A 27,713-nucleotide genomic window follows, 5' to 3' on the forward strand; every position below is an offset into this window, starting at 1 on the left:
AGCGACCAAAAGGCCACTATAAGTGTCAACCACAGTACAAACATATTGACAATTCCTGCTCATAGGGAGCGGACCAATGTAATCAATCTGCCAAATTTGGACGGGTAATTTACCTCGATGCAAGCGACCTCGAACAATCTGAGGCACCTCTTTTTTCCTAGAATGCTGACAAATGGGACAATGTAGAATGACATCTTTTATTAAAGAAAAGGGAATATGAATTCCTCTATCGGCAGCCCACCTGCTAGTGGCTTTCTCTCCAAAATGTCCTGCTTTTTGATGGGCCCACTTCGCCAATCCCGACAAATCAGAATCCTGCATGTCCACCACTGCCTCAGAAATTTTAGACTGTTCATCTGCAATATTATGGAAAAATTTGTCAAGGGAGTCAATTGGAGTATGAGCATCCACGTGAAAGATTGTTACAGTACTCTGCGGGAGCAATTCCCAAATTTCTTGCCACAGTTCTCTGCCCCACAGTTCCTTTGAATGCAATTCCCAATTATGAGAATGCCATGTCGGTAACCAGACCGCTAGTCCATTCGCAGTGGACCAGGAATCAGTGAAAATATGACATGTACCAGGTAGTTCCTGTTTCAAAACTTGGTAAACTGCATAGAGTTCAGCATATTGGCTACTCTTACCATCTCCAGTTGTGCTCAACAATTTCTGTGTAAACGGATTATAAGAAACAGCTTTCCAATGTCTTTTGTCACCAATGAATTTCGCAGAACCATCCGTAAACCACACATGTTTTCTATCCTCCGCGGACAGATCATCAAATGATTTACCCCACTTCACGGGAGACTCCTGCACTACGGGAACCGAACACTCACTTTCAATCTCATTGGAGGGCGCCTGCGCCACTTGCTCATGTAAAACCGCCACACCTTTCGGACCCACACGTGCCCTGTCCTGAATGTACCATTTCCATTTAATCACACTAGCCTCCTGAGCATGTCCAATTCGATGGGACTTTGGTGAACTCAAAACCCACTGCATAATGGGAATTTCGGGCCTTAAAATCACAGCATGGCCTAGGGTCAATTGCTCGGTATCCACCAGAGCCCAATAACAAGCAAGCAACTGTTTTTCAAAAGGTGAGTAGCGCTCACCAGCATCAGGTAATTTTTTAGTCCAAAAACCTAATGGCACTTTTTGTCTGCCCTGCTTTTGCCACAAACTCCAATTGGCATACAGGCCTTCCACGGACACATTCAAATCCACATCACCTTCACTCACAGGCCACAAATCCAAAGCATACTGAATAGCTTCTTTAGCCAAATTAAAAGCAGTCTGTTGAGGTTCACCCCATTCAAACGCATTCTTTTTACGAGTGACTCGATACAGTGGAGCTAAGATTTGACTCAAATGGGGAATATGCTGACGCCAAAATCCAAATAAACCAATAAAGCATTGAGCTTCTTTCCTGTTTCTGGGAACAGCAAAATCAAGTATTTTTCGTTTAACCTGTGGAATCACTTCTTTGTGACCCTCATGCCAATTAATTCCTAAAAATTTTACAGCTTGGGATGGAGTTTGTAATTTGTCAGGATTAATTTCCCAGCCTTTCGCTCGCAAACAGTCAATGATCTGATCTAAATGGGACTGCACCTGATCTTGCGTTTCACCTTGAATCAAAATGTCGTCAATATAATGACAAACCTGAACTTGTGAATTCGTGGGCACTTCAGACAAATGTTCAGCCACCAGCCGGTGACAGATCGTAGGACTATGTACATAGCCTTGAGGAAGACTCCGGAACGTCATTTGACGTCCATTCCATGTAAAACTGAATTGTTCCTGACATTCGGGGGCAATCGGAATTGAAAAGAATGCATTAGCAATATCAATGGAAGCATACCACGTACCTGGATGCTTTTGAATTCTTTGAATCAGTGTGACAATGTCAGGCACTGCAACAGTCAATTTAGGCGTATTTTTATTCAATTCTCGATAATCAACAGTCATGCGCCAAGAGTTGTCACTTTTGCGCACGGGCCAAACGGGATTATTCCAAGCAGATGTGACCGGAGTAATGACTCCCGCGTCAACCAAATCCTGAATCGTAGCGGTAATTTCTTCATGACCACCTGGGATGCGATATTGCTTTTGAGAAATCACTTTCGTTGCTAAAGGTATTTTAATAGGTGGCATGCGTAAACGGCCAACCCGTACGGGTCTGGTCGAAATGTACTGTTGTGTACCAAATAGATAGCATCCATCATCCAAATGCAATGTCATACCTTTTAAAATGTCAATTCCAATAATGTATTCCAAAAGTGGCACAACCAACACAGAGTATTCTCTACGAGGGATTCTACCAATTTTAATTTCGAGTGCAGTTTGAACTGCGGGTGTCTCTTTACCACCCAAACCAGTAATAGTAAAAGACTGTCCATGAAATTTTCTCGACTTACCATGAATTAAAGTGGCCTCCGCCCCAGTATCAACTAACGCTCGGGCCCTTTGGATATTACGATGTTTCCAAAAAATCTCAATATCTACATATGGTCTGTAATCTCTGTGGGCCCACCTGCGTACCGGAGCTTGACCTATTTCCTAGTCATTTTTCCTGCGGTCTGACAACCAAGACAAATCAGGGTAAATGCTCTCAGTTTTCTTTGGTATTAGAATGTCTTGTTCATATCCGTCTCCAGTACGAAACGGATTAGTGTCAGATTCAAAAAGTTGTGAATTGCGGTCAGAGAGTCTGTTACGATCCTCCCTCTTTCTTACATCAGGGGAATAACTCCTTGCATCTCGTCGTCTGTTAGAAACACGATCATCTCTTCCCCTCTCACGATCATCCACTCTCCCCCTTCCTTCATTACGACGAGGGGATCCATCATGTTCATAACGCCGATCATCACGGCGATCAGAATTCACACGTCGCCTCTCATCACCACTGTCATCCGAACCACGGTCATACTCATTCTTTCGCACACGACGGGCACCCTCCTTCCGATCCAAACCACGCTTACGAAACATATCCCATAAGATATTATTAGGCTCACCATCAATGTCTTCCCTTTTGACACCATCAGCAATGAGAGCAAGAAACATGTCACGTCTAGAGAACTTATAGTCTCCACCAGTGCGACCCTCAGATCGAGATTGTCTTTCAGGTTTAAACCATTCACCCAGCTCACCAAGCTGACGAACAGACTCAAGCACAACAGACAAAGGATTGCCAGTCTGGTTAATCAATAATGTCATCATGACCTGCTTGTAAGCAACAGGAGAAGAACGGATAATGCGATTGCGCACAGAAGATGTTAAAAGGCCATCCAATAACTTGTCAGCAGTACTAAGAAAGATAGACGTTTTCATAACTTCCTCCTTTAGACGTTGCGACGCATCGTGCAAAGTGTACCACGGTTTCTCATCAATAGGCCAATCAGATTCAGTTGGATATTTATGATTACAGCCATCAGACGCAAGCTGGAGCAAAGAAATTTGACCAGCACCATTATAATTCCGAAAATGAGCCTGAATCGTAGAATCAGAACTCAAAGAGCAAAATCGCAAGCAATCAACAGCATCGAGCATAATACCGGCAGCGCCAAGTTCATACAGACGCACCATCCAGGTAAGCAAGGCCTCACCAGGCCGTTGTCGAAATCGTTGCAAAATGTCACTAACCTCCTGCTGAGTAAAGTCTTCAATACAATCAAGAGCTATACCACCCGGATTACCAGGGGCCTGTTGTAATTTTCGTCGAAAAATCGGATGAGCAGAAACTGCAGGAAGAGCTTCCGAGGAAGCCCGCATCTTAGATTTAGCAGCACAATCAGGGCAAGCTACGTCATCCACACGGGAAGAACGAGCACGGTCACAATCAGGACTTAAATCAATACATGAAGCAGATTTACAATCACGTCCGGAGCGAGAAGACTCGCGTTTGTCACCCTCCTCCGCCGAGGAGTCAGAAGTATGAGAATCCCAGATATTACCGTCCCACTCATCGGAGTTCCAATCCATTCCAGCTTTTGCTACAACCATACGCACTTTGCGTGAAGACACACGTCCACGACGATGTTTATACTTATATCGTGCAATACGGACCGCAGCCCTTTCGGCAATGGTCTGATATGTTTCAAGTTTGTCGGCAAGCAATTTATTTTGACAACGCAACAGAGTATGCGCATTTTGCAACTCAACACACTGTCCTTCCGTATCTTTAAACTGTTTCTGTAGCTGAACAAACCTCTCATGCAATATTCTGTATGCATTAAGAACAATCCACCCTCTGCGTCCTAAAATAGGAAGCTCATCACCCTTCACTACTGGCGCTTTCTTCAAGCACGATACCACATCGGCAGGCTCCGCCTGCTCCAAGCATGAAGACCAATTTTCACTCAAACCAGTAGAATCAGCCCACTCACGGGCCAAAGCCTCATAAGGCGTAGACTCCCAGCCGGGAATCTGAATCGGCAGTTTAAACACCGACGATGATTTTTTCGCAAACATATTAACACCAAAAATTTATATACACAAATTATAAACAAAATTCAATACTTCTAAGCCGAGCGCAAACCAACAAGATAAAATCAACACAATGCACACAGGCTTCGTAAACAGTTCGTGACGCCAGATGTAATGGCCGGATTTTTCTGAGTAGGTGGGATCAGCCCCCAGGGGCCCCTATGACCCAGCCAAAACGTACTCGCCTTCCCTCCTCAGATCGCATCCACAATGGATAAATATACAGATATATACAGATCGCACCTAAGGATGGGGAATGACAATATACATGTATGGATTTTCTATAATATCTTATTCACATCAGTTGGTCTCGCGGCCACCCTGACCCAGACCGTTCTACCCTAGGGCAGATATGACACACAATCCGGTGCGTCTACACACGGGCCTGCAGAACCCAATGCTCCCTTTTCCACAAGTGTTCGCAATCCTGCGAAACTACACACTAGTTCGACCACCTAGTGCTCTCATTTACTCAAGCCACAATCCAGTGGGTATACACACTGGTAATCCCCCCCAGTGCTCTCATTAACGCCGCATATCAACGACGACCACATTCCTATGAACAGTTATCGGGATAATATCTCAGTTGTCTGCTTGGGATAAAACTACAATAATAACTTTGAATATAGTTCCAAATTATATAGTGTACTCCCTGCTCTTGGCATCAAAGGTCCACTCACTCCCTCTTTATTTGATCACCATTTACCTGATCGGGATTTCCCATCCGTTCACATAAACGATTCCCAACTAGGAATAAGGTTTACCGAGATTGAACACGAACACCAGGTACACAGTAATTCTATAAGAATTAGGGTATTTATTAACAATAAACACAAATCACATTACTATGCAACATAAATTCTGCAAAGAAAAGGTAAAGATTAGAGTGCACATTCTATTAGAGTTAGGCAGAGGTCACCTGATTAGTGGGAAGTCTGGACTCAGCAGTCATCTAGGTTCCCTTCTCGTCTCTGTATCCTGGCTCGCCTTGCAGTCACCCCCAGCCGTCACAAGTACACGTCTGCACCGCTAGGCTCAACCTCGTCTGCTTCCCTTCAGGACACCGGAACCTTGCTGATTATTAGCTACCGTCTCTCTCTCTCTCTCTCTCTGTCAGTGCGCTCCGCGCTGTTTCCCGTTCAGTCTTTCTCAGAGAGTTTCGATCTTAAATCTTTCTCAGACTTCAAAGATGGCGACTTGTCCGCCATAAGATGAATAATGGCAGAGATGCTAACGGCTAGATGCCACCTACGGACTAACTGACAAACTGACTAACACCTTCGCTAATATCAAAGCCCGTTCCTTCATGGAAATTCACGGCCAGTAACCTGCCGCCCACCAAATTCTTGTACCTCCCCGTACCAAGGACACTTTCCCAGCCGGCCGGCCTGAAGTTGTGTCTTCGGAGTGGAGAAAAATACATTCCTTCGATAAGGGTCAGCTTGAACCGGTTCTCTCCAAGCAAACAACAGCTTGAAACTAAAACATTACACTTCACCTAGAAAGCCTTCTCGAGCTACCGGGCAGAAAGCAAAATGGAGTCTGTCTCGTTTAAGGCCTACGGAGCCCACAATATGCATAGCTCCATGGAAAATAGCCCAGCATGTTAGCAAATGAGCAAATCATAACTAATACTTATATATCTATCCCCTAACTTAAATTCATAAGCCTTACTTTAAGGAAAATGGCACGAAAATGCCCTAATATATGTAAGAAAGGGTCCCTGTCTATAGTCCTAATCCCTATGCTATGGGGGTGATAGGCTGGAGTCATTCTCCATCATTCTCCTTCTCCAAAGAGCCAGCAAAAAGGCAGCCATTACAGGGCGCAAACTGTTTTCTCCAGAAATAGTGCGTGAAATGACAGGACTCTGTATACCACAATGCTTTGCTGGTTAAGGAACCCGCCCTTCTGGGGGCGTGTAAAGTCGCATTGGATTAAGAGGAACAGAGTCCTAAAGCACAAATCGATCCTGTGAAAGCCTCTGATGAAGGAAGTCGTATCTTCCAAAAAAAGTCAGGCATAACGTACGGGAGAGACTGGATTTGGAAACAGCAGGCAGCTGTCAGCTCATACTGGAAATAAAGGTTTGCCACCTTTCATCTGTGTCAGAGTGCAACTCAATTTGCTGGGCAAACGGAGCGTGAATACTAGGCGGCTGCCCAAGTTGCCTAGTTGCACCACCCCAACTAACTGTGGGGGCCACGCGACTAGGAAGTTGCTGAATCGCATCGTGGGACACAGGCTAGGGATGAGAGCTGGCACTGTTGGTTGGGGGCCCATCTGAGGGCGCGAACTGTTTTCTCCAGAAATAGTGCGTGAAACGACAGGACTCTGTATACCACAATGCTTTGCTGGTTAAGGAACCCGCCCATCTGGGGGCGTGTAAAGTCGCATAGGATTAAGAGGAACAGAGTCCTAAAGCACACATCGATCCTGTGAAAGCCTCTGATGAAGGAAGTCGTATCTTCCAGAAACGCGTCAGGCATAACGTACGGGAGAGACTGGATTTGGAAACAGCAGGCAGCTGTCAGCTCATACTGGAAATAAAGGTTTGCCACCTTTCGCCTGTGTCAGAGTGCAACTCAATTTGCTGGGCAAACGGAGCGTGAATATATATATATATATATATATATTAATTCCAGTGAAGATTTTTATACAGACTTATGAGAATATAAGGAAAGTTGTATATCTTCGCCAGTATCTGTTTTCTGATTATATGCTGCTGTTTTGAAAATTTATGAATTTTTTAATTTTATTTATTCACTATTTTGCACAGTTAGGGTTTATGGTATAATGAGACTGTGAAGCACACAAGCACTTTAATCATGGATTTCATGTGATTTGATTGATTGCCCACTAGGGCTTTATTGCTGCGCTGAGCAACTAATGCTATTGTTTACATTCATTAGAACAATGTGCAATAAAAAAGAATTATATGCTGCTACATCTAATGAGATAAGAATAGGAAAAGATTTTAAACCTATTTTATCCTTTTAGCAAATAACTTTCATGGCTTGCAATTTTACACTTAACAATTGTAAATATATTTTATCCTCATATGATTATTTATGGAGCTGCACCATATTTTTTATCCCCATGTTTTAACACAGGTTGTTAAAAGGTTGTGTAGAATGATAGGACTAGACCTAAGGATATGAGTCTACCCTGTGGGGGATATCTAACATTGTATGATGCATAGAATTAACAGCGATGTTTGCACATGTTCTACTATTTTGAATTTTGTTTCATATACATAGGACTGAAACACAGCTTACGCAGTCTGTCTTCCATGGTTATGGTAAAGAAAGTAAAAAAGTTTGCACTGTCACTTTAAAAAGGTGGTCTGTACCAAGTAGCGTGTCATGTGATCAAGGTTCCACGAGGACCGAAACGCGTAAAGGCGGCGGTGCTGGGCAGAAAATAAACATTGAATGGCACCAAAACGTCTAGGTTCGCTTCGTCTTTTTCTGGAAATTGTGGAGCTGTGGGACGAGTACGTGGAATATATATATATATATATATATATATATATATATATATATATATATATACACACACACACCCACACACACACACACACACACACACACACACATACATACACACTCGGACGAAGCACTAACAGTACACTTGTAGTCCAACCTAAGCCTCTTCTCTATCCGAGATCCACTCCTTGAATATATCTGCAACTTCACTAATGTAAATACTTTCGTTTTCTGCTTGATTATTAAGTTAAGCTAATTTTTTAACTCATTATCAATTTAAGACATATGAGTGAGTGCATAAATATATATACACAGAGTTACACAACAAACATTAACCAATGCAGCAGATATTCACCGAGGTTCATCCTGTAAGTAACGAGCCAACACTGTTTGAATGTATGTGATAACTACCTTACTCCACTTGGAGACGAGGCTCGTGTCAGGTGCTCCTAACCAAAGGAATTCAGTCCAGTTCCAATAGAACTAAAAATACTAAGATGCAATAGATGTTACTTGTAATTCAATGCTATGTATTTTTCCTTGGCTTATGGAACTAGGTTTGTTTGCACCTGAAAACCATAATGTGGGTCTGTACTTAGGAACATTTTTGACCCGACTAGAGAATTAAGATGTAGTTTATCCCTGCACCTTTTTTTGACTACATATTATTTAATAGGCAATGTAATTCTGTGTACTATTGCTATGCAATATAACTCTGCAGTTGGTGATGAACTAACCACTTTTCTACGAGAACACAATGCCGCTTTGGCAATGATTTAAATTGTAAAGATCGGCTTTTTATCCACTCTGTGTGTAATTTCCTCACGGGGTGTGTATATTGTTTACATAGTGTTTATAACCCTAAAGCATTACTACATGTGTTCATGCAAACATTGATTTAGATTTTCAATGTGGTTAACACAATGTGTTTTTAGAGGATTGTTTTTAACTTTAAACTCTTCTATGTCCATCTCCGTACATATCATGACTCATGGTAACTATGGCAACGAACAACCAGTTACGCCATAGCGTTGTTGTAATGTGTTTGAATGCTTATATATGACAGCGTCACTTTTTGCAGATTGAGTGAGCAAGGCGGAGGCTTCCGCCGAAACGCGTCTTTGCAGCATGATGGAATAAATACCTTTCTTGAGCAGTAATTCACAGTGTCAGTGCCTTCCTTAAATCGTTTTGGAGTTGGACTGGTAAACAATATGAAGGATTTGTGTTCCTGGGAATCCTCACACTGACCCTCCTCGCTTTGGCTGCGCTGTGCCTCCGGAACAATTTGTGGTTCAACTCTCGAGAAGAGAGAAACGCAGCGCCCCCGAAAACCGATATTTGTGAAAAGACTGATGAAACTGAGCACGGACTGGTAACTGACTGGCCGGATTCCTGCGAAGGCTGGAGGGCAATTGCAGGTGTTCAGGTAAGACGGTGAAAGTTTGTTGTGTCAGTAACAGTTATAACGCAAGGGTTTATGGGAGAGGTAGTCCCGGATCTGTGAAACCAGATAGTAACTGGCAGTGAATTCCCCAAGCAACATTTTATTTCCTAAACAAAAACATGACTGCGGAGTGGGAGAAGGAGCAGGAAGAGGCAGCGCTGGACATATTTGTGGATGCAGATACAGGCACGTCTGCTAAAGGGAAGAAAACGGCTACAATAGCAGTATCTGACAACAGTACAAAAAATCTATGTGCAGAACTAGAGAAATTGCGTAAAAAAGAAGTGGCTAAATGGTGGGAAATTAAGTCCCTACAACGATATCTTGATGTGGGCAGGGTCCCACGAGGACTCAGAATATTAGTGGCCCCGACGTATGAGAATCCTGACCCGGCCATGCTGCAAGACTGGGCAGACAACAATGCCTAAGCTTCACAAAATATGCTTAAAATACTGATTAAATATGCAGCGAGTGACCGGGAAAAGTTAATATCCAGAATTGAAGAAATCCTGAAAGACTTAGATGCAAGGGAAAATAAGGAAGAAATAGCCAATGCGCTTAAGGAAATAAAAAACAGACCTTTGAAACATGAAGAAGAAATCAAAGAACGCAAGGCCATATAATTTCAAAGAGATCGGAATGACTACATTAATGGACACATTTACACCTTCGCCAGGAAATTCGACAACATCAAGAGGCAACAACTATCAGCTACGGCAAGCAGGTTAGACACAAAACACCCGCGACAAGTGGGACAGATTTAAGCACATCAGTGGAATCTGATTTAGACAGTAACAGTTCCTTGGGTGCAATGGGCCCAATCCTCAATCCAGCACAAGAACTAGCTTATTTTCGTTTACAGCGCCTCAAAACCTTACGACCTCCGATAAATTCGCGGCAGGACTGGAACAAAGTCAAATCAAATCAAGACAGAAAACAAAAAGCAGACGAAGAAAAGACAGACGCTGGGGGAAGCGGAGCCACAAAGCAAACGAAGCCACAATTCAGAAAGAACAGGAAACGATAACGGATGACGAACTTAAAAATAATTTGGACAATACGGTTATTAACCTAACCGATCTGGAGCTAACTGCACAAGAAATAAAAAATTCTATCTTTAGGGCTAACATACTGCACCGCAACGAACTTTGACTATGCCCAAACAAGAATAGATTTATTTCAGTTTGTACAAAAATTAAAACTACAGAAACATTTCTGGAACTGTACTAGAAAAACTACTGGTAAAGAGACTAGACCCGAAATGGATAACATGTTATCTATCGCCGACATGGCAACCCTAGGTGACATGAATGCACTGGAATATGAGGAATCATTAAGCCAATTGACACCGGGTGAGATAGCGGGCCAAGCAAATTTGAATACATATCAGACATCTGAGACTCACTTTAAACCCAAATCCGTTTTCATGCCTATTCTGCTGAAAGATGGTCTAGATCTATTTTCCGAAAATGTAATAAGGGAATTTAAGGATTTGTCACTTCTAAGCACTAGAAACTTTTGTACCAAAAATCACAACCAGAGACAAGAATACAATGCTCTTATATCTAAAATCCAAGCCAGATCAGACATTGTAGTGAGATGGTCTGATAAAGGTGGGAACATTGTGTTATGGCCGCTCAAGATGTACAATGAGGAAGCAATGTTACAACTGCAAGATCACGAATGCTACTGTAGAGTGAGCCCCACTTTGATTGTTGGAATCCAAGAACGGTATCACGCAGAACTATATAGGTGGAAAGGCATGGGCTTAATCAACAAACAAGAATTCATTTTTTTTTAAAATGACTATCCCACCACGCCCCAATTATATTTGATACCAAAAGTACACAAAAATCCAACACGACCACCTGGAAGACCAATTATCTCGGCCATTGGCGGATTATTCAGGAATACCAGTATTTATGTGGACCATTTCTTCCAACCTTATGTTAAAGACTTACCTGCCTATATACAAGACAGTGGGGACTTTCTTAAAAAACTGTATGATTTTGATTGGAATGAGGAATATGTATTTATGACCTTGGATGTCCAGTCATTATACACGAGCATTCGACACACAGACGGTTTGAAAGCCTTACAACATTACCTGAACAAAAGACCTATATCACTGTACCAACACTCTCTGATGATATTACAAATGGTGGAGTGGTGTTTCAACAACAACACTTTTTTGTTTGACAAATTGCACTACAAACAGCTACAAGGTTCAGCTATGGGTACTTGCTTCTCCCCCAGTTATGCTAATTTGCATATGGGCTGGTGGGAGGAGCAAGTACTAGCAACCACACAGGCAACAAACATGTCAGAACACGTAATACTCTACAAGCGCTACATAGATGATATTTTCATCCTATGGAAAGCGTCAGTAGGTAGTGCTGAAGCGTTCGCCACAGAGTTAAATGAGAACGCTCTAAATTTGAGGTTTACATGCTCCACTAGTAAGGATACGATCCAATTCCTCGACTTAGAACTGTATGTAGAACAGAACAAGATACAAACCAGAACATACAGAAAACCCACGACGGGAAATGCCGTGCTTCATGCACAAAGTTTTCACCCTGTCAGACTTAAGGAATCCATTCCTTACGCAGAATGTCTGCGCATGACCCGCAACTGCGGCACAGAAGCAGGCGCAGATAAGGCAAAAGCCAATCTTTTTGAGAGACTTGGAAAGAGAGGATATAGACCTCAAACTTTGGCTAAGGCAGAACAGAAATGTAAAAATAATGACAGAAAGGATCTTTTATTTGCAACTAAAGAGGCAAATAAAGATAATCAATCTAAGTCCACTTCCAACATCCCTAGGATGATAACGGAATAAAACACATACCACAACCATGTTAGGAGAATTTTGCAAAAAAAAACACTGGCCACTAGTACGCAATGACCCTGTGATAGGACAATTGAATGGTAACAAACCTTCAATTACATTCAGGAAGGCGAAGTCGATGCGAAGCCAACTAGTATGTAATGCTCCGACATTTGTTAAGCCTGTCACATGGCCACCAAGCCAGAAAGGCTTTAGAAAATGCGCCAAATGTAAAGCGTGCAAGCAAGGTGTCAATACTAAAGAGGTAACAGTACCTTTCAGAAATAAACTCTACACTATCAGAGGCGGCTACTCTTGTAAGACAGAGTACGCCGTCTATGTACTTGTTTGCAGTTGTTGCAAGTGCTACATAGGAAGCACAATTCATCAGGCTCACATCAGGATTATACAGCACTGTCGAGCCATAAACAACGATGACCAAACATAACTAGTGGCCAGGAAACATCAAACATCTCTCCTATTTTGTAATTGACAGTGTCCCCAAGAATCCCAGAGGGGGGAATCGCAGATTGGCCCTAAGACGCCTGGAATCTAGGTACATTATCTTGTTAGATTCCAGGATCCCCAATGGTTTAAACTCAGACGAAGCGCTAACAGTACACTTGTAGTCCAACCTAAGCCTCTTCCCTATCCGAGATCCACTCCTTGAATATATCTGCAACTTCACTAATGTAAATACTTTCGTTTTCTGCTTGATTATTAAGTTAAGCTAATTTTTTTAACTCATTATCAATTTAAGACATATGAGTGAGTGCATAAATATATATACACAGAGTTACACAACAAACATTAACCAATGCAGCAGATATTCACCGAGGTTCATCCTGTAAGTAACGAGCCAACACTGTTTAAATGTATGTGATAACTACCTTACTCCACTTGGAGACGAGGCTCGTGTCAGGTGCTCCTAACCAAAGGAATTCAGTCCAGTTCCAATTGAACTAAAAATACTAAGATGCAATAGATGTTACATGTAATTCAATGCTATGTATTTTTCCTTGGCTTATGGAACTAGGTTTGTTTGCACCTGAAAACCATAATGTGGGTCTGTACTTAGGAACATTTTTGACCCGACTAGAGAATTGAGATGTAGTTTATCCCTGCACCTTTTTTTGACTACATATTATTTAATAGGCAATGTAATTCTGTGTACTATTGCTATGCAATATAACTCTGCAGTTGGTGATGAACTAACCACTTTTCTACGAGAACACAATGCCGCTTTGGCAATGATTTAAATTGTAAAGATCAGCTTTTTATCCACTCTGTGTGTAATTTCCTCACGGGGTGTGTCTATTGTTTACATAGTGTTTATAACCCTAAATCATTACAACATGTGTTCATGCAATAATTGATTTAGATTTTCAAAGTGGTTAACACAATGTGTTTTTAGAGGATTGTTTTCAACTTTAAACTCTTCTATGTCCATCTCCGTACATATCATGACTCATGGTAACTATGGCAACGAACAACCAGTTACGCCATAGCGTTGTTGAAATGTGTTTGAATGCTTATATATGACAGCGTCACTTTTTGCAGATTGAGTGAGCAAGGCGGAGGCTTCCGCCGAAACGCGTCTTTGCAGCATGATGGAATAAATACCTTTCTTGAGCAGTAATTCACAGTGTCAGTGCCTTTCTTAAATCGTTTTGGAGATGGACTGGTAAACAATATGAAGGATTTGTGTTCCTGGGAATCCTCACACTGACCCTCCTCGCTTTGGCTGCGCTGTGCCTCCGGTACAATTTGTGGTTCAACTCTCGAGAAGAGAGAAACGCAGCGCCCCCCGAAACCGATATTTGTGAAAAGACTGATGAAACTGAGCACGGACTGGTAACTGACTGGCCGGATTCCTGCGAAGGCTGGAGGGCAATTGCAGGTGTTCAGGTAAGACGGTGAAAGTTTGTTGTGTCAGTAACAGTTATAATGCAAGGGTTTATGGGAGAGGTAGTCCCGGATCTGTGAAACCAGATAGAAACGGGCAGTGAATTCCCCAAGCAACATTTTATTTCCTAAACAAAAACATGACTGTGGAGTGGGAGAAGGAGCAGGAAGAGGCCGCGCTGGACATATTTGTGGATGCAGATACAGGCACTTCTGCTAAAGGGAAGAAAACGGCTACAATAGCAGTATCTGACAACAGTACAAAAAATCTATGTGCAGAACTAGAGAAATTGCGTAAAAAAGAAGTGGCTAAATGGTGGGAAATTAAGTCCCTACAACGATATCTTGATGTGGGCAGGGTCCCACGAGGACTCAGAATATTAGTGGCCCGACGTATGAGAATCCTGACCCGGCCATGCTGCAAGACTGGGCAGACAACAATGCCCAAGCTTCACAAAATATGCTTAAAATACTGATTAAATATGCAGCGAGTGACCGGGAAAAGTTAATATCCAGAATTGAAGAAATCCTGAAAGACTTAGATGCAAGGGAAAATAAGGAAGAAATAGCCAATGCGCTTAAGGAAATAAAAAATAGACCTTTGAAACATGAAGAAGAAATCAAAGAACGCAAGGCCATAAAATTCCAAAGAGATCGGAATGACTACATTAATGGACGAATTTACACCTTCGCCAGGAAATTCGACAACATCAAGAGGCAACAACTATCAGCTACGGCAAGCGGGTTAGACACAACACCCGCGACAAGTGGGACCTGATTTAGACAGTAACAGTTCCTTGGGTGCAATGGGCCCAATCCCCAATCCAGCACAAGAACTAGCTTATTTTCGTTTACAGCGCCTCAAAACCTTACGACCTCCGATAAATTCGCGGCAGGACTGGAACAAAGGCAAATCAAATCAAGACAGAAAACAAAAAGCAGACAAAGAAAAGACAGACGCTGGGGGAAGCGGAGCCACAAAGCAAACAAAGCCACAATACAGAAAGAACAGGAAATGATAACGGATGACGAACTTAAAAATAATTTAGACAATACGGTTATTAACCTAACCGATCTGGAGCTAACTGCACAAGAAATAAAAAATTCTATCTTTAGGGCTAACATACTGCACCGCAACGAACTTTGACTATGCCCAAACAAGAATAGATTTATTTCAGTTCGTACGAAAATGAAAACTACAGAAACATTTCTGGAACTGTACTAGAAAAACTACTGGTAAAGAGACTGGACCCGAAATGGATAACATATTATCTATCGCTGACATGGCAACCCTAGGTGACATGAATGCACTGGAAATGAGGAATCATTAAGCCAATTGACACCGGGTGAGATAGCGGGCCAAGCAAATTTGAATACATATCAGATATCTGAGACTCACTTTAAACCCAAATCCGTTTTCATGCCTATTCTGCTGAAAGATGGTCTAGATCTATTTTCCGAAAATGTAATAAGGGAATTTAAGGATTTGTGACTTTTAAGCACTAGAAACTTTTGTACCAAAAATCACAACCAGAGACAAGAATACAATGCTCTTATATCTAAAATCCAAGCCAGATCAGACATTGTAGTGAGATGGTCTGATAAAGGTGGGAACATTGTGTTATGGCCGCTCAAGATGTACAATGAGGAAGCAATGTTACAACTGCAAGATCACGAATGCTACTGTAGAGTGAGCCCCACTTTGATTGTTGGAATCCAAGAACGGTATCACGCAGAACTATATAGGTGGAAAGGCATGGGCTTTATCAACAAACAAGAATTCAATTTTTTTTTTAAATGACTATCCCACCACACCCCAATTATATTTGATACCAAAAGTACACAAAAATCCAACACGACCACCTGGAAGACCAATTATCTCGGCCATTGGCGGATTATTCGAGAATACCAGTATTTATGTGGACCATTTCTTCCAACCTTATGTTAAAGACTTACCTGCCTATATACAAGACAGTGGGGACTTTCTTAAAAAACTGTATGATTTTGATTGGAATGAGGAATATGTATTTATGACCTTGGATGTCCAGTCATTATACACGAGCATTCGACACACAGACAGTTTGAAAGCCTTACAACATTACCTGAACAAAAGACCTATATCACTGTACCAACACTCTCTGATGATATTACAAATGGTGGAGTGGTGTTTCAACAACAACACTTTTTTGTTTGACAAATTGCACTACAAACAGCTACAAGGTTCAGCTATGGGTACTTGCTTCTCCCCCAGTTATGCTAATTTGCATATGGGCTGGTGGGAGGAGCAAGTACTAGCAACCACACAGGCAACAAACATGTCAGAACACGTAATACTCTACAAGCGCTACATAGATGATATTTTCATCCTATGGAAAGGGTCAGTATGTAGTGCTGAAGCGTTCGCCACAGAGTTAAATAAGAACGCTCTAAATTTGAGGTTTACATGCTCCACTAGTAAGGATACGATCCAATTCCTCGACTTAGAACTGTATGTAGAACAGAACAAGATACAAACCAGAACATACAGAAAACCCACGACGGGAAATGCAGTGCTTCATGCACAAAGTTTTCACCCTGTCAGACTTAAGGAATCCATTCCTTACGCAGAATGTCTGCGCATGACCCGCAACTGCGGCACAGAAGCAGGCGCAGATAAGGCAAAAGCCAATCTTTTTGAGAGACTTGGAAAGAGAGGATATAGACCTCAAACTTTGGCTAAGGCAGAACAGAAATGCAAAAATAATGACAGAAAGGATCTTTTATTCGCAACTAAAGAGGCAAATAAAGATAATCAATCTAAGTCCACTTCCAACATCCCTAGGATGATAACGGGATACAACACATACCACAACCATGTTAGGAGAATTTTGCAAAAAACACTGGCCACTAGTACGCAATGACCCTGTGATAGGACAATTGATTGGTAACAAACCTTCAATTACATTCAGGAAGGCGAAGTCGATGCGAAGCCAACTAGTATGTAATGCTCCGACATTTGTTAAGCCTGTCACATGGCCACCAAGTCAGAAAGGCTTTAGAAAATGCACCAAATGTAAAGCGTGCAAGCAAGGTGTCAATACTAAAGAGGTAACAGTACCTTTCAGAAATAAACCCTACACTATCAGAGGCGGCTACTCTTGTAAGACAGAGTACGCCATCTATGTACTTATTTGCAGTTGTGGCAAGCGCTACATAGGAAGCACAATTCATCAGGCTCACAGCACTGTCGAGCCATAAACAACGATGACCAAACATACAGTGGCCAGGAAACATCAAACATCTCTCCTATTTTGTAATTGACAGTGTCCCCAAGAATCCCATAGGGGGGAATCGCAGATTGGCCCTAAGACGCCTGGAATCTAGGTACATTATCTTGTTAGATTCCAGGATCCCCAATGGTTTAAACTCAGACGAAGCGCTAACAGTACACTTGTAGTCCAACCTAAGCCTCTTCCCTATCCGAGATCCACTCCTTGAATATATCCGCAACTTCACTAATGTAAATACTGTCGTTTTTTGCTCGATTATTAAGTTACGCTAATTTTTTTAACTCATTATCAATTTAAGACATATGAGTGAGTGCATAAATATATATACACACAGAGTTACACAACAAACATTAACCAATGCAGCAGATATTCACCGAGGTTCATCCTGTAAGTAACGAGCCAACACTGTTTGAATGTATGTGATAACTACCTTACTCCACTTGGAGACGAGGCTTGTGTCAGGTGCTCGTAACCAAAGGAATTCAGTCCAGTTCCAATTGAACTAAAAATACTAAGATGCAATAGATGTTACTTGTAATTCAATGCTATGTATTTTTCCTTGGCTTATGGAACTAGGTTTGTTTGCACCTGAAAACCATAATGTGGGTCTGTACTTAGGAACATTTTTGAACCCGACTAGAGAATTAAGATGTATTTTATCCCTGCACCGTTTTTTGACTACATATTATTTAATAGGCAATGTAATTCTGTGTACTATTACTATGCAATATAACTCTGCAGTTGGTGATGAACTAACCACTTTTCTAAGAGAACACAATGCCGCTTTGGCAATGATTTAAATTGTAAAGATCGGCTTTTTATGCACTCTGTTTGTAATTTCCTCACGGGGTGTGTATATTGTTTACATAGTGTTTATAACCCTAATGCTACATGTGTTCATGCAAACATTGATTTAGATTTTCAAAGGGGTTAACACGATGTGTTTTTAGAGGATTGTTTTCAACTTTAAACTCTTCTATGTCCATCTCCGTACATATCATGATTCATGGTAACTATGGCAACGAACAACCAGTTACGCCATAGAGTTGTTGTAATGTGTTTGAATGCTTATATATGACAGCGTCACTTTTTGCAGATTGAGTGAGCAAGGCGGAGGCTTCCGCCGCCGAAACGCGTCTTTGCAGCATGATGGAATAAATACCTTTCTTGAGCAGTAATTTGCGGTGTCAGTGCCTTCCTTAAATCGTTTTGGAGTTGGACTGGTAAACAATATATATGTATGTATGTATATATATTCATTGAGGTGAGTTACTAGGAGCACGCAGCTAGTAGTCCCTGCCTACTATAGGATGTCACAAAGGTTTTACTGTGCACAGAGGCATGGAGCCTACTAAGGAACTATACTATAACTCACCTCAATGAACTACAAGCACCTACATGCAAAGTGGTGTGTGACTGTAAGCCACACCCATAATGGACAAACTCGTTCAATAAATTAAGAGCAAATGCAGGTGAACTTTTTCTATACCTCTGGAAACTCATGATTAAGAGGCGTTGGCCTCGAAACGCGTCGGAGTATCAGCTGTGAAATAACTGGGACAGAGGGGAAACGTGCTGCATCGAGGCTAAGACGTGACAATGAGTCAGAACATCGAGGAGTGCATATCTTGAGCGCAAGGGCTTTGGAATAAACAAATAGTACGGGGCTGCCCGAGTCGCGGTAACAAGTGTTGCACCACTTCGGATTGAAAGGCTGAGGAAGGTTTGTTTCCTTCTGTGGCACAATGTTCTTTTGCAAAGGATAGCACGCAGCTCCTAGTCCCTGCCTACTATAGGATGTCATGAAGGTTTTACTGTGCACCGAGGCATAGAGCCTACTAAGGAACTATACTATAACTCACCTCAATGAACTACAAGCACCAACATGCAAAGCGGTGTGTGACTGTAAGCCACACCCATAATGGACAAACTCGTTCAATGAATTAAGAGCAAATGCAGGTGAGCTTTTTCTATGCCTCTGGGAACTCATGATTAAGAGGCATTGGCCTCGAAACGAGTCGGAGTATCAGCTGTGAAATAACTGGGACAGAGGGGAAACGTGCTGCATCGAGGCTAAGACGTGACAATGAGTCCGAACATCGAGGAGTGCATATCCTGAGCGCCAGGGCTTTGGAATAAACAAATAGTACGCGGCTGCCCAAGCCGCGGTAACAAGTGTTGCAACACTTCGAATTGAAAGGCTGAGGAAGGTAACGTTTCCTTCTGTGGCACGATGTTCTTTTGCAAAGGATAGAAAAAGGAATGGGAGGTGCACTGCTGAAATATGAGCCAAAGTTAAAAAAAAGATATAAAGTTCTGGGTGCACTCATGGGTGGTGTTTCCGTCAAAACACTGGTAATTGTAGAACGTGGTAGTGTAGGCACAGAGGTGCTAGTACATCCCCAAGTGAGGCACTCCAAGGATGATCATGAAATGATTCCAAAAGTTGTTTCTCAAATGTTTATTCGTTATTCAATATGTTTTCATAGTGGTTTCAATGATATTAACAGCATATCAATCCAGTATGTAGTAATCCCTTTGGGGTGAACAGTAAACACGAACTCCTCCTATGCATTTCGGGCGGAAAGCCCTTGGTCACGGAGAGCTGGAAGGAAGACAAGTCTGGGGTCAGGATGGGGCTTGCGGGAAGCGTAGAAAGCTAACCTTTAAAGTGCCGATCAATGGGAGAGTGAACTGACTGTGTATTTGTTTTGAAGTTGATTTTGGATAAATCATTGCGGACTAGATTTTCGAATAGATTGATGCACTTATGGCTCCTGATCACCCTTGGAGTGCCTCACTTGGGGATGTACTAGCACCTCTGTGCCTACACTACCATGTTCTTTTGCAAAGGATAGCATGCAGCTCCTAGTCCCTGCCTACAATAAGATGTCACGAAAGTTTTACTGTGCACTGAGGCATGGAGCCCACTAAGGAACTATACTATAACTCACCTCAATGAACTACAAGCACCAACATGCAAAGCGGTGTGTGACTGTAAGCCACACCCATAATGGACAAACTCGTTCAATAAATTAAGAGCAAATGCAGGTGAGCTTTTTCTATGCCTCTGAGAACTCATGATTAAGAGGCGTTGGCCTCGAAACGCGTCGGAGTATCAGCTGTGAAATAACTGGGACAGAGGGGAAACGTGCTGCATCGAGGCTAAGACGTGACAATGAGTCAGAACATAGAGGAGTGGATATCTTGAGCGAAATCGACAATAGACCAGTGTTTTACCTGTGGGACTCTGACTGATAGAATATAGCGGCCATATTTAAATGTGTTACTACCAGTATTCACATATATATATATATCACAATCAAGCTTACTTTTCACTTGTTCTCTGTTATCAAGTTTTAGTTAAAATAAATTGAATTTTATAACCATAATTTACAACTATCAATTGGGAATATCACTTCCTCAATTTTGTACATTTAAATTGAAACAAAAAATATTTCCAACATTTTAAATTGTACATTTGTAAAAATTCGAAAAGTGCAAGTGCTTAGAGAATTTGGAATTTTTAGCTTGTTCAGAATGTGGCGGCAAGTGCCTGTTTCTGTTGGGTGCTGGTGCTAGTTCTAACAAATTTTAAAGTGCCAGTGCAACAGTACATAATTGCATTATACAATCCTTATTAGTTGGACTTCAAGGGGATTCACTATAAAGCGAAACCACAAATAGATATAATTCCTCATGACCTATATACAATTCCAAGACAGGTCATTATTCATATCCATTTAAAAGTAAGTTTACAAAAATCTAGAATCATTTTAAAATATGACTCTCGAAATACATCAAGCACCTTGAAAGTGCTTGTGCTTATGTAAACAGTGATAACTTCTCAATGTAAACATATCGCTCGCCTCAATGTAAACAAACTTCAATACAGTACTATGATAAAAAATAAATAATGTTACTTTAAAAAGGTGGTCTGTACCAAGTAGCGTCTCATGTGATCAAGGTCCCACGAGGACCGAAACGCGTAAAGGTGGCGGTGCTGTGAACAAGGGTACTCGTTACCTGAAACGCGTCATGCTGAGTGAGAAGGAGGGATAATAAACCTACCTGCGAAACTCCACACTGCCTGGTGGTCCGTTGTTTCTGTATTGCCTTCCTGAAGAGACAGAAAGTGTATATATATATATATATATATATATATATATATATATGCGTCTTGATGGCGAGCAGAGGAACAGGACCACCAACTCCTGTGTGATTGAGGTAACTCGTTTTTTATTTATTTTTCAAAGTTTTCAAATGGCCTCCACTACTCACGGGGCCATCACAAGCAAAGTGCAAGAGTGCATACAACCAGAAAAAGATGACCTACACGTTTCGGCTTGCGTCTTCTACTGGGTCACAGAGTAATGTGCTGAGTGTCAATTTAAAGGGAGGACACTCCCTTTCCCTCCACCATTTAAAAAAACAGGCTTCACTTTTAAAGGGGACTCAACCACAAATTAGATTAATGAACTGAAGTACTGCTGTACCAAGCCAATTTCCAGAATAGATGTGATTAAACAGCTTCAAGAAAAAAATCTTGGTAGAAGTACACTTAGTCAGGGACTTATCTGTAGTTAATTTGGTGTAAAATGAAGACTTATCAGTATTTTTATCTTTATCTAAAAAATGAAGTGTGCTACGGATAGAATAGATTATCTTTGGGAAAGACCTAAATATATATGTGTACATACAACATTGTATATGCTACTGGGATGGAGGTAATCCTTCATTTGCAATTACAATAACATTCCCTCTGGATAAAGTGACCATCTCCATACCTAAAAGATACGTATCACAATATATAAAGTAATAATAAATAAAAGTACTCATCTCTGCATCCACATTATATATCATTGTTTTCTACACTAAAAATATTATCTCTCCACATATTGTTTGCCACTTTGTCCAAGATCTACATCATATATACATTTCGCATAAAATAAACATTTCCTAATATCTATATAACAACTGTGCATTTACAACACTCTGATGGTGTATTCTTACATTAATCACTTATTCCAATACACTCACAAACATTATAATCCAAATATTGTATTCAAGATAAACGGTTAGTTCGAGCTTATGTGTGAATAATACTCACCATATCGTCCCCCATTGTTAAAATGCTTTAATGCACCATATTTCGCACGGCGGCCCGGCCGTGGAGAAGAGCACCATCGGCAGCTGAAGGATACGCTCACCATCGGCTGCACGAAGCTGCAGCTCGGAACTTTTCCGAACTCATACAGTGCCATGTTCCAGTGCATGATGGGTTTGCACTACCTGTCCCTGCAACTCACTTAGAGTAAGAATGAACTTTAAATTTGAAGTGCAGACTCGAACCTGCAAGGCAAACTACATGCCCCACAATACCCCGATGACTCTTTAACCACGTGACTATGAAAGGCGGGGTTACTGTGGAATAAAGCAACTTACAACGAAGTGCAGGCTCCGAGTTTGCTTTCTAAGCCCAGGAAGAAGGGGCCAGTGAGCCCTGAAACGCGTCGGCAAGGTTAATTGAATGCTGGGGGTCAGACGTGCAAGCAGCACATACAGGCTGGTATAGCGGAGCACGGCGTGTGCCTTCTCAATGCTAAGGGCATTTGGTTTCACCATATTTCGCACGGCGGCCCGGCCGTGGAGAAGAGCACCATCGGCAGCTGAAGGATACGCTCACCATCGGCTGCACGAAGCTGCAGCTCGGAACTTTTCCGAACTCATACAGTGCCATGTTCCAGTGCATGATGGGTTTGCACTACCTGTCCCTGCAACTCACTTAGAGTAAGAATGAACTTTAAATTTGAAGTGCAGACTCGAACCTGCAAGGCAAACTACATGCCCCACAATACCCCGATGACTCTTTAACCACGTGACTATGAAAGGCGGGGTTACTGTGGAATAAAGCAACTTACAACGAAGTGCAGGCTCCGAGTTTGCTTTCTAAGCCCAGGAAGAAGGGGCCAGTGAGCCCTGAAACGCGTCGGCAAGGTTAATTGAATGCTGGGGGTCAGACGTGCAAGCAGCACATACAGGCTGGTATAGCGGAGCACGGCGTGTGCCTTCTCAATGCTAAGGGCATTTGGTTTCACCATATTTCGCACGGCGGCCCGGCCGTGGAGAAGAGCACCATCGGCAGCTGAAGGATACGCTCACCATCGGCTGCACGAAGCTGCAGCTCGGAACTTTTCCGAACTCATACAGTGCCATGTTCCAGTGCATGATGGGTTTGCACTACCTGTCCCTGCAACTCACTTAGAGTAAGAATGAACTTTAAATTTGAAGTGCAGACTCGAACCTGCAAGGCAAACTACATGCCCCACAATACCCCGATGACTCTTTAACCACGTGACTATGAAAGGCGGGGTTACTGTGGAATAAAGCAACTTACAACGAAGTGCAGGCTCCGAGTTTGCTTTCTAAGCCCAGGAAGAAGGGGCCAGTGAGCCCTGAAACGCGTCGGCAAGGTTAATTGAATGCTGGGGGTCAGACGTGCAAGCAGCACATACAGGCTGGTATAGCGGAGCACGGCGTGTGCCTTCTCAATGCTAAGGGCATTTGGTTTCACCATATTTCGCACGGCGGCCCGGCCGTGGAGAAGAGCACCATCGGCAGCTGAAGGATACGCTCACCATCGGCTGCACGAAGCTGCAGCTCGGAACTTTTCCGAACTCATACAGTGCCATGTTCCAGTGCATGATGGGTTTGCACTACCTGTCCCTGCAACTCACTTAGAGTAAGAATGAACTTTAAATTTGAAGTGCAGACTCGAACCTGCAAGGCAAACTACATGCCCCACAATACCCCGATGACTCTTTAACCACGTGACTATGAAAGGCGGGGTTACTGTGGAATAAAGCAACTTACAACGAAGTGCAGGCTCCGAGTTTGCTTTCTAAGCCCAGGAAGAAGGGGCCAGTGAGCCCTGAAACGCGTCGGCAAGGTTAATTGAATGCTGGGGGTCAGACGTGCAAGCAGCACATACAGGCTGGTATAGCGGAGCACGGCGTGTGCCTTCTCAATGCTAAGGGCATTTGGTTTCACCATATTTCGCACGGCGGCCCGGCCGTGGAGAAGAGCACCATCGGCAGCTGAAGGATACGCTCACCATCGGCTGCACGAAGCTGCAGCTCGGAACTTTTCCGAACTCATACAGTGCCATGTTCCAGTGCATGATGGGTTTGCACTACCTGTCCCTGCAACTCACTTAGAGTAAGAATGAACTTTAAATTTGAAGTGCAGACTCGAACCTGCAAGGCAAACTACATGCCCCACAATACCCCGATGACTCTTTAACCACGTGACTATGAAAGGCGGGGTTACTGTGGAATAAAGCAACTTACAACGAAGTGCAGGCTCCGAGTTTGCTTTCTAAGCCCAGGAAGAAGGGGCCAGTGAGCCCTGAAACGCGTCGGCAAGGTTAATTGAATGCTGGGGGTCAGACGTGCAAGCAGCACATACAGGCTGGTATAGCGGAGCACGGCGTGTGCCTTCTCAATGCTAAGGGCATTTGGTTTCACCATATTTCGCACGGCGGCCCGGCCGTGGAGAAGAGCACCATCGGCAGCTGAAGGATACGCTCACCATCGGCTGCACGAAGCTGCAGCTCGGAACTTTTCCGAACTCATACAGTGCCATGTTCCAGTGCATGATGGGTTTGCACTACCTGTCCCTGCAACTCACTTAGAGTAAGAATGAACTTTAAATTTGAAGTGCAGACTCGAACCTGCAAGGCAAACTACATGCCCCACAATACCCCGATGACTCTTTAACCACGTGACTATGAAAGGCGGGGTTACTGTGGAATAAAGCAACTTACAACGAAGTGCAGGCTCCGAGTTTGCTTTCTAAGCCCAGGAAGAAGGGGCCAGTGAGCCCTGAAACGCGTCGGCAAGGTTAATTGAATGCTGGGGGTCAGACGTGCAAGCAGCACATACAGGCTGGTATAGCGGAGCACGGCGTGTGCCTTCTCAATGCTAAGGGCATTTGGTTTCACCATATTTCGCACGGCGGCCCGGCCGTGGAGAAGAGCACCATCGGCAGCTGAAGGATACGCTCACCATCGGCTGCACGAAGCTGCAGCTCGGAACTTTTCCGAACTCATACAGTGCCATGTTCCAGTGCATGATGGGTTTGCACTACCTGTCCCTGCAACTCACTTAGAGTAAGAATGAACTTTAAATTTGAAGTGCAGACTCGAACCTGCAAGGCAAACTACATGCCCCACAATACCCCGATGACTCTTTAACCACGTGACTATGAAAGGCGGGGTTACTGTGGAATAAAGCAACTTACAACGAAGTGCAGGCTCCGAGTTTGCTTTCTAAGCCCAGGAAGAAGGGGCCAGTGAGCCCTGAAACGCGTCGGCAAGGTTAATTGAATGCTGGGGGTCAGACGTGCAAGCAGCACATACAGGCTGGTATAGCGGAGCACGGCGTGTGCCTTCTCAATGCTAAGGGCATTTGGTTTCACCATATTTCGCACGGCGGCCCGGCCGTGGAGAAGAGCACCATCGGCAGCTGAAGGATACGCTCACCATCGGCTGCACGAAGCTGCAGCTCGGAACTTTTCCGAACTCATACAGTGCCATGTTCCAGTGCATGATGGGTTTGCACTACCTGTCCCTGCAACTCACTTAGAGTAAGAATGAACTTTAAATTTGAAGTGCAGACTCGAACCTGCAAGGCAAACTACATGCCCCACAATACCCCGATGACTCTTTAACCACGTGACTATGAAAGGCGGGGTTACTGTGGAATAAAGCAACTTACAACGAAGTGCAGGCTCCGAGTTTGCTTTCTAAGCCCAGGAAGAAGGGGCCAGTGAGCCCTGAAACGCGTCGGCAAGGTTAATTGAATGCTGGGGGTCAGACGTGCAAGCAGCACATACAGGCTGGTATAGCGGAGCACGGCGTGTGCCTTCTCAATGCTAAGGGCATTTGGTTTCACCATATATATATATATATATATATATATATATATATATATATATATATATATATATTCCAACACAAATTCCATAAATGATGGCACTCCACTAGGGGAAATTTTCAAAGGGTTTTATTCAACAACTGTGATCGCCTATGCGTTTCGAACGTAGCGTTCTTGATCACGGCAAGTTATCAGACAATGAGTCCCTTTTCCCTTTTGCATTAAATACACATATTACACGAACTGCATTGTTGGCTTTGTAGTTAAATTAATTTCATTTAACATACGGGCATTTATACATTTCTGTCATGTATCATTTTATGCGCTGCCATTTAACCATCTATGTTTGGCTGGTGATCTATAAAAAGGAGTGTTCGACGGACTAAGTGCCTTATTAACGCCATGCAGGTGGTATCTTTTTGTTGCAAGTAAGTGCAAGTGAGATAAATCTGCTACTTCCAGTTTTAGTGTGGTAATGCGGTGGAGAGCGCTCTCTGTGCGGCTATGTGTTTGCTAGCCATGTTCAGATGTGGACTGTGGTTTAGTGTTGGATGAGTGACTATTGTGAGGTTGCACGAGAAGGGGAGGGCTCTGTGGTTCCTGGGCTGAGTGCCCTTGCTGCCGCAATCATCTACCACAAGTAGCTGGAAGTGTGCTTTACTGTGTGTGCTTTAGTTCATATTCTTGGTGCTAACAATGGATATTCACAATCATGATTCAAGTTCTCAATAATCCACAAAGTTTTAAGAAGCAGTGTTCTTTTGTAATTATAGATGTACATGTAGTTCAGCATCTGTGTTCAGTCCCAAGGGCTGCATGGTTTTAAATCTCATGATTAATTTGGACTCAAGCCGTCTCAATTTTAGTTTCCTATCCCCACAACGTTCATGTGGAGGTATCGCGGCTAGTCCGGAGTATGACATATTCAGCCATGTGTGGCCCGAGTGACTTGTCATGTGTTTTGCCATGGCATAGGAGAAGTCTTTTTTCTGTATGGCGCGTGTGTGTTCAAGAATACGTTTTTTCAGAGGGCACGTCGTGCTGCCAATGTATCTTTTACCACAATTGCATTGAAGTAAGTACACTACGAATGGGGTTTCACAAGAATTCCACACCTTCTTTGAAATTCTAAACAACAACACAGTGGGACTAAAATTTACTTACAACATTAGCCCAAAAGAAATTGAATTCTTGGACACCAAAATCTACGTGAAAAACAACAGACTAGAGACAACAGTCCATCGCAAAAAGACAGCTACGAATAGTCTGCTCCACGGACAAAGCTTTCATCCTAAGAGCCTCAAAAAAAGTATACCATACGGGGAGCTACTTAGGATGAAGAGAAAGTGC

General features: G+C 42.8%; 1 protein-coding gene across 1 annotated transcript in view; it reads right to left on the minus strand.

Annotated features, from left to right (window-relative positions):
* The window catches only part of CPLANE1 (ciliogenesis and planar polarity effector complex subunit 1), a 2,360,818-nt gene that overhangs the window by 1,419,073 nt on the left and 914,032 nt on the right, over positions 1-27,713 (minus strand). The window lies entirely within an intron of this gene.

The sequence above is a fragment of the Lissotriton vulgaris genome, chromosome 3_1 (assembly GCF_964263255.1).
Source record: "Lissotriton vulgaris chromosome 3_1, aLisVul1.2, whole genome shotgun sequence".
NCBI classification, from domain to species: Eukaryota; Metazoa; Chordata; class Amphibia; order Caudata; family Salamandridae; genus Lissotriton; species Lissotriton vulgaris.